Below are 15,014 nucleotides of genomic sequence, written 5' to 3' on the forward strand. Positions count from 1 at the left end.
CAAACAAATTAGTACCATGTGGCCATGACTTAACTACAAACCCTTCAATTTGTCCCACCAAAACTTCTTTCACTAAGTAAAATGTCAACACGAAAAAGGGTTTTAAGTAATTAAACCTTAATGTTATGAAGTGACGAGAATACTTTTTGTGCGCCAAAAAACAAAATAACGACTTTATTCAACAATATCTAGTGATGGGCAATTTCAAAACACTGCTTCATGAAGCTTCAACGCTTTACGAATCTTTAGTTTTGAATCAGTGGGTCGGAGCAACTGCCAAATTCACGTGATTTTAGTAAATGAGGTTTTGTTACGTCATAAGTCAGGGGTCTCAAACTCAAATTGTCGGGGGGCCGTTTCTGTGATTGACACCTCATAGGAGGGCAATATTATCCTTCAAGCGCAAGAAAGCGCAACATTTCAGAAAATTTACTTTCCTTTGCATTATTTCTCATTTACTTCAAATTTCATTAGGCCTACTAAAATATTTTTTATACCTATACTATAAATATCTTATTTACCATACTAAATGTAAACAGCAGTGTCTCTCATTGTTACAGAGTGTAATCTAATTATATAATACTATTACTAATATAATACTATTAATTGAAATAGTCTGGTGCAACTTCTCACATCCAACAAGATATATGGAATAAAAAATCAGTAATTTAGGAACAAAACCAGCAACACTTGTGGCGTGGAGGGGTCAGAAATAAAAACTGGAGCTATATATCAACTTTATTTTGCCAAAAAAATAAAAAATCTCTCATTGTTACATTATTAGTTTTTAACATCTAGTGGAAGTATTTTTCCTTACTTTATGTTAGCTTAAATAACATTAAAATCTTGCACTGAACAACACTGTACTGAACAAATACAATCCCTGAATACATTTGTACACTCCTCTGTTTCTTGACAGACATCTGCAGCGCTTGAGCTCACACAGCTGGGCCACATTTGTCCAAGATGCCGTTTGAGCATCGGTAACGTTTAATGGCTGCATCGGACGCGTTTCGGTGGTTTAAATCGGCGCTCATGACTTAAAGTCGAGTGCTTTTACTGTAATTTAGGCAAGCGCGCTCATAATAGAAGCGATTGAGAGCGCGGCTCATGGTTGCATAGCAACGGCAGACGCCACTGGAGTGAAAGCGCATTGGAAAGGAGAATGCGGCGCGGCCGTTTATGTGACGCGATATGTGAATGCCCCTTAGAACGGCGACTTTTTCTTTGCATATCAGACAGGTAGCAACTAGAGAATAATAATAATAATAATTTAGCGGGCCGGATTATGTTTTATTTTTGAGATCAGTTGCGGGCCGGGTAGAGGGGGTGGGCGGGCCGTAAATGGCCCGCGGGCCGGCAGTTTGAGACCACTGTCATAAGTGTTTCGAAATTTCAATGGTTCACCACTGGGGAGCTTGACTTTGGCAGTTTGATACATGCTCCATACTTTTTGCGCAGAAAAAGTATTCTCGTCACTTCATAACATTAAGGTTGAACCACTGTAGTCACGTGAACTGTTTTAAATATGTCTTTAGTAGCTTTCTGGGCTTTGAAAGTGTTAATTGTCTTGCTGGCAATGCAGGCCACACTGAGCCATCAGATTTTATCAAAAATATCTTAATTTGTGTTCTCGAAGATGAACGAAGGTCTTACGGGTGTGGAATGACATGAGTGTAATTAATGACAGAATTTTCATTTTTGGGTGAACTAACCCTTTGATATAGCCTGGATGCCAGCCGAACTTAGCCCCGCCCACAACATTTTGAGGTCGGGGAGTTAAACTTGAAAAATTGTGCATATTGACGTCTTTCCGCGTTTGAAACAACATTCATTCTCATGTTCATTCATGTTTATTTGATGCTATAAATGGACTAGTAGGAAGAGATGAGCCTCTTGAGCTGAGGCGCTACAGAAATCTGTCACGATCATGGTCACAACCCATTAAAGAGCCACAAAACGGTTTTTATTGTTTGAATTTTTTTAATAACTACACAGTTTGAAAGCTGGGACTTTGTTTAATATCATAAGTAACCTGCTCTGTCTCGTCTGTCCATGTGTTGTCAGTTTCCTCTTTGCTCCGCGATGTATTTTCCACTCTGTGTGGCGTGACAGCGCCACGGCTTGTCGGACAAAGCAACAGTAACTAAGGGGGGCGAGTCTTTGCGAAAGGTCAATTAGTTTACAACAATGATGGCTGTTGTTGAAGAACTGAGATGTGTAGATTCCGCCATCGCGTCCGTTATAGAAGATATCGACAGCGCATTAATTTGAAAAAAGGAACAGAGGACCGTGATCAAGGCATTTGTCGATGGGAAAGATGTCTTTGCCGTCCTTCCTACGGAATTCGGCAAAAGTTTGATTTATCAGCTGGCCCCGATGGTCGCTAAGAAGAGTTCTGTTGACAACTATGCGTCGCTCAACATACGTCACTTACTCTGTAGCTCTGATTGGTTGTAGGTCTATCCAATTGAGGTCTTTCCTGGATCGGTTGAAATACGCCCCCATAATCAAAGCCCAATGGAGCAGTATCAGACTCATATTCGAACTAGAATTGAGTATGACCACGTCAGGCTACCTTTAATAATCAGATCCCATCAAAATAAACTTGACTTTTCAGACCATGTAGCTTAGAGATCATGAAAGTGTACTGTATATGCTAGTCGTTCCCAAACTGGGGTACGCGTACCCCTGGGGGTACGTGAGGTGACAAAAGGGGGTACGCGAACAAAATGCTGTGTAGTTCATTTAGTTCATTCTACCTTAAAATAATATTAAAATCGAGCATGTATTTCTAACTGCCAAAATGTAAATCCAGCACATTTAATCAAATTACCTCATCATTTGCAGTCAAAAATGACAAACAGTATGCATATGATAGATTGCGTGCAGTCTGCTGATTTAAATCGCGCTAAATTACTGCCGTTCTCGACAATGCACCTTTGTAACAGTGGGGATTTAGCACTTACTCGCATGAAGAACAAATATAGACACAGATAATGGATTAATTTCGATTTAAGACTCAAACTTTCTCCAATACAAAAACATACCTTGTGTGAGTTCTTGTATTTAATGATGATAACGAGCAAGAACGCACTTGTTCCCAAATATCCACATGACTGCAAACGTGACATTATTATACAACAGGTCAAAAAACAAAACATACATTTTAAACACAGTACTGCCAGTATTTACTCTATTTTGCAATGAAATAATAATGAAAACCACAGCACAACTACAACACACGTCTGTGTTTCGCGAACAATTCTGCGGCTTTGAACAAATCGTAAGAGTCAATGATTCAATGATTCATTCACAGCCACTTCATTACTGAATGAATAACTCGATGACTCACTCATAAAAACAGTGACTTGCTGCCACCTACTGGCGGTTTTAGTTTAATATTTAAAAGTTTTACTTAGTTTTACCATCATTGCATATTTCTCTATTGAACATTTTTTTTATTTAAAACAGTAGGCTATTTATTTTATAAAGTTATTCAGAAAGGTAAAAAAATGCACTGGAAAATCAATTTAGGGGGCAAATATTGTCCCTTAATGGTAAAGGTGTGACTGCAGTCTAAGTGGAAGAGAGGGGGTACGCGGAAGGATGGTAATCCCTTCAGGGGGTACTCCAAGCTAAAAAGTTTGGGAACCACTGTGCTAGTGTGTTCCTAAAAGCTGACAATCTCACTTTTAACTAGGGATGGGTACCGAAACCCGGTATTAAATTGACCCCGGGGCTAAATTTTGAAAGACCGGTGTATCGATAAGCTCTGACGTTAACGGTTCTGCTATCGGTACTGGAGAAATTATGAAAAAAATACACGTACATTTATTATTGCTATATAGACATTATCTTGCGAATACTATCTCGCCAGAGTCGCCAGCTGTGTCTGTATGCAATAATATTAGGACATTTGTCTATGGTGCATTTTTGCTTTCGCAACCCAGAAGAGAGATCGCGCTCACGCAGTTACAGCGCGCACAGCCGCTCACATGAAATCCCTGTTTAATGGTGACGATGGAGGAGAGAACTAAACAACTAAACGTCTGCTTACACTTTAGGTCTGTGATATTATGCTTATTTTATTTTTGATTTCGATTTTGGCTTCCAAGTATCATCAGAAAGAAGATTTCTGAGGTAAAACTATTAAAAACTATCCACGGTTCGTCTACCACCCCTTTATTCTATTCACAGCTGCGCGCGTTCATTTCTCCCTAAACCCAAACTTAACGTCAGAATCAGCACAATCGGTGATTGTTGTCTTTACTGTTGCTAAATTGCAGTAAATGTTTGATAATTATTATCAACGTTTTAAAACGCTGAAAGCACAATAATCCGCGCAAGAGACGCTGTTCCTCAGGCTGAATTGTGTGTGCGGCGCGCGCTTCAAAACGGGTCTCTAATAGACAAACAAATTACACTTTGGGCTTCAGGTGCACGTCGAAACGATCAAATACACACACAAATATGTTAAAATGACCGGATTGGAGCGTGTTTAGCTACTTAAACGCAGTTTATATCGTAAGTGTAAATGAACAGCTGGGAGAAAATCCGATGTGTGTTAATATCTATTGTCTTAAAGTGACAGCAGTCACAACATTTATTCTGATGATTGTGCCATCAATGCTAATCAAACAACAAAATGCAAAGAGAAAATCACTCAGCGCTTCTTCTGGATATAGTTATCCTTAATAAGCATTAATCTATTAATTTATACTGTGAAAACCATCCAGTGTTATTTTACATTTGGTTACTTTACTTAGATTTCTTTTATAGGCTAGGTCTATATTACCTGAACACATGAACAAATGAAAGCACTTTATTTCATTTGTATCTTTGTTTTATTGTATTTGTCAGTTTGTTTTACTTTCTTTGTTCATGTTCTTACTGTATCTTACATAAAACACCAAAAATGCCGGACACTATATAATATAAAGCAATGTTAATTCAGCTCTTATATATATATATATATATATATATAAACAAAAAGTACCGATAAGAATACCGTTAAAGTACCGTATCGATAAGCAGTATCGGTAAGAGTAGTAATATCGTTAAAACCTTAACGATACCCATCCCTACTTTTAACAAACATACACTTACAATTCATACACTTAATACACTTTCTCCTCTGGGAAAAAAAGACCAAAAGTATTGATACTGAGCTTTACTCTTAAACCATAAACCACTATAATGGTGTCAAATCAACAAACAGGCCTTTGTTAAGTAAAAAGATTAGTTTTGAATAATGTGATATCATGTGATCATGTGATAAATATATAAACGACAAACTCCGCCTCCATTCCACGTCACTTATTAATGTGGTCTGGAACACCCACAAACGCAGACACAAACTGTGAAAGTCCCAGTGTTTTTCAGCGTTATCATCGTTAACTAAAACTAAAACTACTGAAAGCATTTTGTTAACAGAAATAAAACTGAAACGTATCAAATATAAATAATAGTTACTAGTTATTAAAGGTGCCGTAGAATGTCTTTTTAAAAGATGTAATATAAGTCTAAGGTGTCCCCTGAATGTGTCTGTTAAGTTTCAGCTCAAAATACCCCCTAGATTTTTTTTTTAATTCATTTTTTTAACTGCTTATTTTGGGGCATCATTAAATATGCGCTGATTCAGGCTGCGGCCCCTTTAAATTCTCGTGATCCCCGCCCCCGGAGCTCGCGTTTACCTTAAACAGCATAAACAAAGTTCACACAGCTAATATAACCCTCAAAATGGATCTTTACAAAGTGTTCGTCATGCAACATGTCTAATCGCGTAAGTATGGTATTTATTTGGATGTTTACATTTGATTCTGAATTAGTTTGATAGTGCTCCGTGGCTAAAGCTGACATTACACACTGTTGGAGAGATTTATAAAGAATGAAGTTGTGTTTATGAATTATACAGACTGCAAGTGTTTAAAAAATGAAAATAACAACAGTCTTGTCTCCGTGAATATAGTAATAAATGATGGTAACTTTAACCACATTTAACAGTACATTAGCAACATGCTAACGAAACATTTAGAAAGACAATTTACAAATATCACTAAAAATATGCCCAGACGTCCTGCCCTTGTTTAATGCCTTGAACATGAGCTGGCATATGCAAATATTGGGGGCGTACACCCCGACTGTTACGTAATATGTTGAGATTCGCCTGTTCTTCGGAGGTCTTTTAAACAAATGAGATTTATATAAGAAGGAGGAAACAATGGTGTTATGTTGAGACTCACTGTATGTCATTTCAATGTACTGAACTCTTGTTATTTACCTTGTTTATGCCAAGGTAAATTAATTTTTTTATTCTAGGGCACCTTTAATATTACTAATTCCAAATATTAATAAAACTATAATAGCAAATAAATTATATTAAGTTAACACTGGTGCTGGTTAACTGTTTATCAAGACTCTCAGAACACCGCTTGGCCAACTGTTGTAAAAGTAAGACAAATAAGAAAATTATTATTATTATTATTAATATTACAGTGAATTACAAGATTATGTGTAAAAACTGTTCTTCAACCAGTATTCAGCAGGTGTTTTCTCTTTCTCTCTCTCTCTCTCTCTCTCTCTCTCTGTCACTTTTACTTCTGTTGTCACACACACACACACACACATTTCTCTTGATTCATGTCAGCCTCCAACTATTATTCACATCTGATACTACAAATAAGAGCATTTTGACATCTCCACGGTCTCTCCGATGCCTTCACTCCCCCGCAGTACCATTCCCATTCCTCTTTCCTCCTCTTTTATAGTCTCTGCCATTTTTCTTCATTTGGTCTCAGGCTCTTTACACTCATGTCAGTCCGATCTTGATGTCTAAGGTGTCATTTTGCAAATAAATGTTGACGTTTCTTCAAGCATCTAAGTTACTCATAATGGAGGAAAAAAACAGGAAAACAAATCATACTGTCAACACAAGAGTAATTTTTAAAGGACAGTTTCAACTGTGAAATATAATGGTGCGAGATTGCATCTATTCTCACACACAGGTATTATTTTTCTCAACCTTACAATCATAACATTATGTTACCTAATTGCCTATCAAATGAGCACGGCATAGCAGTGCCCCAGAGGTCCCTACAGAGACTGCTTTGATTTGATTTCAAGGAGATTTGTTGGCTGGATTCAGTGGACCACTGAAGGAGGATTAGAGAGGTTATTTCAGGATTAAAACAGGCTTGTCATTTAATTTGCTCTCTCTGAGGCAAATGAGATCAAGCAACATTGCCCAGGAAGGTCTAACTCTTTTACATATTAAGTATGCATTTGCCTATTTACATGGGTGAGCGGCACTAGGCAGCACTTAACCGGTGGAAGATTTGCCATTCAACCCAAAAGATTTCAAAGATTTCAACCAAGCTTGTAAAAGCCACGAAAAGGTTTTTGGCCCACATACTTAAAGGAATAGTTCACCCAAAAATGAAAATTATCCCATAATTTACTCACCCTCAAGCCATCTGTGTATATAACCAAGTTCTTCTTTCAGCCGAACACAATCATAGTTATATTAAATAATATCCTGTCTCTTCCCAGCTTTGTAATGGGATTGAATATTGTTAATATTGTTAAATGTTTAAAACCCACTCCAGTGCACTGTGAAACCCAATAAGTTCAGAATACTCAAAACATTTAAGTAAACTAACTCATTTTTTTAAAGTTGGTAGAACTTAAAATTTTTGTGACAAGTGGGGCGGGGCTGAGAGCCATGGAAGCGGATCAAGGCCAGTGTGGTGCACAGGTGTCTCTCACTAACAATCCCGTCACCAGCATCCCTTTCCCAACTCAGCATAATGTTAATTACATACAGTTAATTTACATAAACATCAAATTCAGATCTTGGTTAAATGTTACATAGCAAATAACACATGCTATTATAACTATCAGAGAGACTGTCATTACATACTTGCATATATATAATCAAACAACATATGTGGTCTTAAATGTTTTGCAGCTCATCCTCAACCTAACCATAGGCTCTACTCTTCACCACAGTGGTAACCCTACAAAACTAGCATAACAGAACCCCCCTGAATCCCAGCATAACACAACATTAAACATTAACTTATATCTTCATATGTTAATCTTGTGCAAAAACATACAAAATAACACTTAATTTCAACAGTTATTTTTATGGTCTGACGCAGAGCATGCTGGGAATTAGAAATCTGCTGCAGCTCAACTCAATCATATTAAGTTCAGCTTACTACAATGAAATTTTGAGTTCATGCAACTTTTTTCTATTAAGTACAATGAACTTTCATTATTATTTGAGTGAAACAAACTCATTTAATTTAATTAATTTCACTGTTCGGTTTTACAGTGTGGGTTAATAAATGCCTTCTGAAACAAAGTGATAGGTTTTCGTAAGAAAATTTCCATATTTAAAACTTTACAAACTATAATCACTGGCCATACGAGCGTTCACAGGATAGTCGAGTTTTGACGGATGGGTGACCTCTGACCCATTAGTTTTGTCCAATGCCCAACAGTTTCTTGAATCTTTTCAGGCTTAGGTCAGGTAAGAGATCCCTACCCAATGAAACTACTGCATCTTTGTTGTCACTTCCAAGTCCTGTGATGGCTTTGATCAGGAATAGTTCTGTATCGTCTGCATTTGTCATTGTCAGTTGAGACTGCATATTTGGCTTGGCCAGTCAGCTGTGAATATCTTGTGCCTTTCCTCAAAGGCTGAAAATGTCTCTGAGAATGAGGAGACTGCTGTGATTGATGACTACATTCGCCCCAAATATAAATTAAAAGAGAATGATTAGTCCTTAAAAGAGATTACAATGAAAGACAAAGCTTCCAACCACCACACCGAGTGGGATCTGGGAATCAGTTCCACTGACAGACAGACAGCAGGGTCCCTTAATGAGACACTCCCTACTGGTAAATATTCATATGTATTTGCATTTATTCTCTTGGCAGATGCTTCTTACCAAACCGAAGCTGATGGCATTACTCTGGCAGGTAGATCAGGATGAAAACAGAAACAACATGGCAATAAAAATATTAACAGGAGGGTTGAGCAAAAGCTTATTATGGACAAACAAATGATAAACTAAATCTCCACAGAGAACAGCATCTGTAAGAGAAAACATTTTGCCATTACTCCTGTGAATCTATTAAATGGTTTGTTCAGACAGACCCTCTTTTTCTTTCCAGTTGCCTAACGCATTGAAATTCCCGATAGTCGACATGACAAAATTCAAAATCTCAAAGTTTTATCCTGTCAGCATGTCTGGAGCAACAGAGATTTGCACAACATTTGTGCCTCATATCTGTCCAATCACAATAAAAAGAGTTTATTTCCATGACAAAACAATGACGGGTATGTTTTTTTATTGTTTGGGATCAGAGAAATGGATTTCTGATCACACAACATTGTCTGCTTTTGCGTCACCATTTGGACATCTAAAATAGTTTGGACAGCTCAACAGTGTCTATCTCTCTGACAAAAACTGTATGTTGTTCAATTGGTTTGCAACAGTCCAGCAAACTAAGCCAACTGTCCTCTTTCAGTTCTCAACAATGCCATGTTGGACTTTATGTCCCAAACTGTTGTCCAATGGTGTACAACAGAACTAAAAATAAGTCCCTGACATCTTTTCTTCATAAGCAGGATAATTATAATTAAAGATAGCGGTCACACTTCAGTTTGGGGAACACATATTCACTAATAACTGAATTTTGCCTCAATAAAATCCTAATTTACTGCTTATTAATAGTTAGTAAGGTAATTGTTATAGTGGTATAGTGGTATAGTGTTTAGGTATGGGGTAGGATTAAGGGATGTATAATATGTATAACTAATAAACAGCTAATATGCTAGTAATATGCAAGCTAATAAGCAACTAGTTGATAGTGAGAATTGGACCCAAACTAAAGTGTTAGCTTTAATCGTTAGCAACCAAAATAGCAATATAAAATTGCAACATTTAAAAAAAATAAATGTTTGGATGTGATGACTTCTTAAATTATGACAATTTTAATACACAAGTGTTTAGGTAAGTGTTTGTGTTGGGTTTGGAGAAAAAAAATCGAAAGGGCCTTTTAACCATGTTGTACTTAACAGAACCGTTTAGCGTATCTTTGCACCCATTACTGCGCATTTGTGACCTTACATGGCCTCCTTGATAAGTGGCCAGGCTGATGATTAATTTTACAGTAATTTTAGGTAATATTTCTTAGAGGTTTTGAGATGTCAGAGATGTATGAGGAAGGAGATTAAATAATTACCAAATGAATCATAGGTCTTTAAAAGATACTTGACCCACTACTTACAACCATTCAGCTCCGCCCTTGCGCACTGATTGCACTTGTTAAGTGCGCTCCTTTCCTTATTAATAAGCAGATCAGCATGACCGCAGATGATAAACCAAGAGAACAGCTAAGACTTGAGACACAAACAGCTTCCTTCCCTCTCCAGAGCACCATAGAAACAGAGCAAATCTATCATTACTGTGACATCACTGCATCCTGCCTGCATTCAAACTGATGATGGCCTTCATGGAGAGCTCAGATGGAAGTTTTATTCAAATGATACGCCTTGCGCAGAGGGGAATCAGCCATGAGAAGAAATTTGCCATCGTTGAAATGTGGACCTTATAGCTAGTGAAAATTAATTAAATGAAGCTTCTCTTTATAAATGAGTATCACAGTCTCATATTGTACACCCATTTACATCTACATACAGTAGGGTCCAAAAGTCTAAGACAAGACCATATAAAAAAAATGAGTTTTTTATATATAATTTAATTTAATTTAAAAAAAATTACATTCATGGATATGGACCAATTTAAGAACAAAGAAAAGTTAAAATGGAAGAAAAAAAAGAAAAAAAAAACTCCCACTGGATAGGCTTAGATCTCCATTCTCTCCTAATTGTGACTGATAAGCGGTGCATCCCGGTGGTCCACTTTCAGCACAAACACATTTATAACGACCATCACTGCCTGTATTCAACAGCCCTGCTGTGATGACTGTGAATAAGTGAGGTTACTTAAGTTTCTTAGTGCATAGAAAAGCCAATTAATCTCGTCTTATTCAGCTCATCGATTGCATCAAGTGATAAGTCTGAAAAGGCAATTTCAGAAACTAATGCTGACAGTTGCTGTTGGCTCATCACAACTTAAAACTGCTTAATTGTATTTCAGTATATCACTAAATACATACTGAACAATATCTGTCTTGATTGTCTGTCATGGACGGATCGATAAATCCTTGGAGATTCAGTTTTCATGTGTACTTGTATATTACATATGGTAAGGGAGAGGTTTTATTGCCCATCTAAATCAGTCTCTCCATTTAACAAAGTTTCACCGTGAAATCGTTTAGACACCGCTCATCAAAAACTCCTGTTTGACTTTATGATCTATCAAATACACAGTTTAAGATTACTACACAACACGGAGCAATATTGGGCAGCTGATACAAGACAAAAAGCCTGCAGCCTCAAAGCACCGTGACAAAAACACACACCAACAGATCAACCTCCTGCACTCTCATGTTCTCATGCTGCCTGTGGGCTTTGTTTTAATGGGAAGTAAGGCAAAGATCAGTTAGAAACCAAGAAGAGCTGTTAATGAAAGCATGTCATATAGGGCAATAAGTGTATGAACAGTAGAGTTTCAAAAAAAAAAAAAAGGTGATGTGTGTTTTTAAAGTTGAAGGTTTTTTCCTTATGCTAAACATGGTTGTGCATCATTTAGCAGTGAATGCCCTTTTAAATTCCACTTCAATTACTTAATTGAATTAGAATTTAAAGTCATTTTTTTAAGGAATTTAAAGTAGCACACAGGATGCAGAATTATGAATACAAGTAGACATTAAATACATTTAAATTTAAAGAAACTTAATTATGACATTTTAATTAGACGAACCTTTTAAAACAAACTTTGAAAGTTGGCTTATTTGTAAAGTTAAATGTTATTTTAAAGGTTCCTAATTTTGTTTTGAAGGTCTCCTGCAATAGGTTTACTTGCATCCAAGGTCAAAAAACACTTTAATTTTCTCATAATATACATTGCAGCAGCACTGCATTTCTCAACATGTCTGAAACAGTTTGATAAAGATTTCAGTCTCTCTAAACACCTCCTTCAGAGCCTACTCTGCTCTGATTGGTCAGATGTCAAAGTTTGTTGAAGATTGGTCTACCTCTTACAGCATGTGTCTCCTAAAAGAACCAATTCTGAATTGCCTGAAATGAGTTGCCAGTAATTCCTGTCTTAAGGCCCGTTCACACAAAGGATGATAACTATAAAAAAATCATTCTAAATATAAAAGAATAGCAGAGTCAACACCACAACTACAGCAATAACAGCACAGAGAAGCAATATCATTGGAATCACTTTAAGAACATTTTCAGCTGATAAATGATAAAAACATTGACAGCCAATCAGAATCCTTTCTGCTTTAAAGAGCTCGAGTATTTAAAGTGCCATGCGACATAATTGCAGCACGTACTTAGAATAAACAGCACAATATCGTCTGCTGGTGTTGTTATCATTATAGTTATCTTTATAGTTAGTATAGAACAGGCCTTTTCCTGCACAAACCTACGTAGGTTTTTAACAAACTTGTATAATGCCAACCTTCATTGGCTGCCCACAAACAATGTCTACTACTACAGCTACACTGATACACTGAGAAAAGCTTGGTTCGTGTTATGTGCTTTTCCACTGCGTGGTACAACTCAGCTCAGCCCGGAACGGCACGGTTTGGCTCACTTTACTTTCGGTTTGCTTTTCCACTGCAGTTTAGTACCACTTCAAAATGGGTGGGATTATAGACTGATTGTATAGTTGCGCCGCCTCTACTGCCGTGGATCTGCTCCTCATCTACCAACAAGTCTGCACCTCGTCTGCTGACTACAATACAGCCATTTCTTTATTCAAGTTGCGTGCGATGGTCGTTTAAAGCAAGTCGTTTAAAAAAAGTTGCTTGAACAAATGACACTGCGGTGGCTGTTACTGACTTTGGTTTGGTGTCTCGTGCTTCAAATCCAGTGACGCTGGTAGTGACGATTCTCTCTGACCAATCAGTGATCTGCAGTGTTTACACATCACATTTAGTATCGGTAAAGCATGCTTGGAACCTCCACGAGGTGGTACTATTTAAGCGAGCCATACCGAGCTGTACCAAGCAGTGTAAAAGTGCCAAAATGTGAAAGCCATACCGTACCGAACCGTACCATACAGTGGAAAAGCGCCATTAGTGACATTTTGAGAATGCGCTGTGAAAGCAGATCCACTAAAGATGAGACCAAAACTGACCTTTTTTTTAACTGAAGTCCAAGCGCTATGTTTGGATGTACTGCCAAGTACATTTAAATTCTTGAGGAAAACCGGCATTCCCTGTGCTAGACAGCTGAAGATGAGCAGCTCATTCACCTTCCAACATGACAATGATCCTAACCATACCGGCAAAAGAACAACGCAATGGCTTAAGGAAGGTGAATGTCCTTGAGTGGCCAAGTCAGAGTCCTGAGTCAAATCCAAAAAACTGTGGATGGACTTGAAGAGAGCAGTCCATTGCTACTCACCACAGAATTTAACTAAACTTAAGCAATTCTGTAAGGAAGAATGGGCAAATATTCCCCAATCTAGGGGCCCTATTTTAACGATCTAAACGCAAAGTGTAAAGCGCATGGCGCAGGTGCACTCAGGGCGTGTCCAAATCCATGTTTGCTATTTTAACAACGGAAAAACGGTCCGTGCGCCGGGGCGCATTTTTTAAATGGGTTGTCCCTATTCTCTTAATGAGTAATGGCCGTAACGTTCAATAAACCAATCAGAGTGTCATCTCCCATTCCCTTTAAGAGCGAGATGCGCTCGCGTCATGGCAGATTGCTATTTACATGGCGTACACGCGATGAGTCAGTTAATATATATGTGTGTGTATTGGCACGATTGTTCAATTAATTAGCCAATTTCGTTCATCATTATAAGTAGTAATAGGCTGAATTGAAAATAGGTAGCCTAATTCTAATACACGCAATGACTATTCATCATTACATTTTTATATTTATGTAGCCTACACAATAATATTCTTTTACAATGTAATCCTTTTGTTTTTAAAGGTGCCCTCGAATGAAAAATTGAATTTATCTTGGCATTGTTAAATAACAAGAGTTCAGTACATGGAAATGACATACAGTGAGTCTCAAACTCCATTGTTTCCTCCTCCTTATATAAATCTCATTTGTTTAAAAGACCTCCGAAGAACAGGCGAATCTCAACATAACACCGACTGTTACGTAACAGTCGGGGTGTACACCCCCAATATTTGCATATGCCAGCCCACGTTTCCAACATTATAAAAGGCATTAGACAAGGGCAGCCAGTATAAACGTCTGGATGTGCACAACCAAATCATCAGACTAGGTAAGCAAGCAAGAACAATAGCGAAAAATGGCAGATGGAGCAATAATAACTGACATGATCCATGATAACATGATATTTTTAGTGATATTTGTAAACTGTCTTTCTAAATATTTCGTTAGCATGTTGCTAATGTACTGTTAAATTTGGTTAAAGTTACCATCGGTTATTACTGTATTCACGGAGACAAGAGAGCCGTCGCTATTTTCATTTTTAAACACTTGCAATCTGTATAATGCACAGGATTTAAAGGGGCCGCAGCATAAAATCGGCGCGTTTATAATGATGCCCCAAAATAGACAGTTAAAAAAATTAATAAAAAAAAATATTACATCTTTTAAAAACATAATCTAGGGCACCTTTAATATTTGGCATGTTTGTGTGATGCGCATCCCTGTGTGTAATAAGCAAAGTCAACACGCACTGTGGACGTGCCCAGAGGCGCAGTTTCTACCAACGCGCTCTAACAAAAAAATATTGCGCCATTGACTTTAGACTTTAGACCAGGTTTGAGTTGGTCTATGGCGCAGTCTATTTTCAGCTCCTTAAAATAGCAATGCGCCAGCAATGCGCCTGAACACACCTCTTTTACTTTTAGACCAGCACGCCCATGGG

Source organism: Megalobrama amblycephala, linkage group LG13 (assembly GCF_018812025.1).
Source record: "Megalobrama amblycephala isolate DHTTF-2021 linkage group LG13, ASM1881202v1, whole genome shotgun sequence".
In the NCBI taxonomy this organism is placed as follows: Eukaryota; Metazoa; Chordata; class Actinopteri; order Cypriniformes; family Xenocyprididae; genus Megalobrama; species Megalobrama amblycephala.